The sequence below is a fragment of the Cynara cardunculus genome (assembly GCF_001531365.2).
Source record: "Cynara cardunculus var. scolymus isolate 2C chromosome LG 12, CcrdV1, whole genome shotgun sequence".
NCBI lineage: Eukaryota > Viridiplantae > Streptophyta > Magnoliopsida > Asterales > Asteraceae > Cynara > Cynara cardunculus.
In genome coordinates, this window is record NC_037539.1 from 30804835 (window position 1) to 30807388 (window position 2554).

Here is a 2554-nt window from a genome sequence, read left to right on the forward strand (position 1 = left end):
ATATATATTCATATTTTTTTTTATTAATATGGATATCCAACCCGCTATGCGAGCCGACTAATCCTATGGTGACCACCTGCTTTGCAGATAGCCAGGAGTCACCACGTTTGAACCTCCATGGCTACAAGGGGATTTTTATTTCTCTTAGGATTTGAACCTAAAATCTCATGTTACTTTTGATCTTTGGAGTCAAGCTCAAAGCAATCAGGCACCACCCTTATGGTATATATATTCATATTTTATACATGTATTTTAATTATAACAAAAAATGATAGCTTTTGGATTCTCTTATTTGACATTTTACATGAATATCAAATGTGTAAGATAAAAAATTCATGCCATTTTTTGGATCTTTTAGAGCATGCACAACATATCTTTAATATCTTTGTTTTTACCACATCAACTTTTCTACCAAATAAAATCATCATAAATATGTTGTCAAGAATTGAACAAAATCTATTTTACATCATATCCAAGAGATCAAGTCATTTTGGAGAGAACCAATTAGCTCTGGGTTTGAATGACATGTTGAAAGAATTCTTTACGGAAGAAGAACAACTGCAATCATAAAGCTTTGTATCTGCTAAGTTCATGAGTTGGAAAAATTCTTATCCCAAGTATCAATTACATATACAAATTGATAAACAATTTTTTGTAAAATAGCTTGCTGCCACGATGATGAAAAAAAAACTTTATTTTGTTTATCATAAATCCATCCTATCAGTGGCGGACCTAAAATTGTTGCCAAACGGATGCACCTTTAAATGCTCGCAAAGGCGATCGATGTGCTTTTAGCCAGATTCTGTCTATGAGGGATGTTTTTATGTTTTTTGGTTGATTTCAAGGACTTTTTGTTGAAAAATTTGGGTTTTATACCTAATTTACACCCAAAAATATACTTGAACCCATGCTCGGGATGAAGAGATATTTATGGGTTGCATAGTCTTTAGTGAAAGCTCTGTTTCGACATGTTGCTCGTATAAAATGGAGTTGATATGAATGAGAAATTAATTGTCAAAGTAGTGAGTAGAAGCTAGTGTTGGAAATCTGAGAAATATGAATGGCTTTGTCCTATACCGGTGGAAAAGTGAACACTTATATGGGTTTATAAGTGATTCCGTGAACGAAATAGAGTAAGATTTACTAAAGGAAATGCTCTCTCCTTGTACACGCACGGGATGCAAAATTGGTCGAATTAAGCTCAGACCATTGAACTTGTGTATGAGCTCGAATGAAGCTTCAAGTCGACCAAAAAAGTTCAATTAAGTTTTTCCGAATTTATGTACACCTTTAACCCTTTAAAATCTCAAATTATTCCAGATCACGCTCAAACTTTTGTGGGACCCTGATCCTATTCACATTTTGTAATATCTTTTTCTTATTCATAACCATAAAATATTGTATGATGTTTACCTTTTTTTTATATACTATACTCATGTTATTTAATCATGTGTTTTTCTCATGATGTACTTTGTAAAGTATTACATTTATTTTAGATTTATTAAATTAATTAAAAAAATAAGAAATGCATAAAATGAATAATACGACTGTAAAAACAGCTAAAATATTTCGATACCAAAACCTCCTAAATTTGTTTTAAAAGAGCAGTAAAAAACGACGAGTTAGAGTTCGGTTTTACAAAAACAACGTTTTGTTGTTGAAAAATAAAATAATAATTTAATATTTTTCTTTAATTATAATCACTTTATTTTGTTAATATTTAAAAAGAAAATTATATTTTTGTTAGAATTATTTTTAATTATTATATGAATAAAATAAGAAAGATAAATAATATTTTACAAATAAAATCCCATCTTTTAAGGTTTTGTGGTAGATAGACCACATAGTTTGAATCGTCTCCTAAACCCCAAAGTTGACCACTTGTTTTTATGTTTGATCGGATAAAAAAAATCTAACAAATTATATTTATATAAAAATACTAAATAATTGCATTATATAATATTTTATAAAATGAACATAAATCGTCACTTTGAAATTTAAATTTCCGTTTTGGTCGGAACTGGGCGTTGAGGATGGTTTCTGTTTTCCAAAATAACGAGGGTCTGTTTTGTAATAAAAACCAAAGTGAAAGGGGTGTTACAGCAATTTTGTTGTTAGAAGGAAACAACTTGTTTAGCCGGGATATACCGAATATGCTTATTTTAAGTGGGACCCTTGCGGCAGCTGGAGAGACATCCACGTGGCACAGGAGCTGAAAAGTTAGCGGATAAGGCGCAAAAAGGACTGTGATATGTGTCATGGATGACGTCATTGTTTGAATGAGACAGCATGTGCCAACTCATTTTGAAATTTCGAGACCTTTTTTTTCCACGTAACGACCAAGAGAACAAATAAATATGGAAAATGACACCTCCTAAATTCATCCAATTCTTACATGTTTCATTAGAATGAAAGAATATTCATTGAGCCTCAAAATTATTTAATTTGTAATTAAAAACAATTTGTTTTTAATTATTCTTATGTGATTTTGTATTTACCTGTATTTTTTGTGACATTTTTATCTATAAAATTACATACAAATAATATAACTATT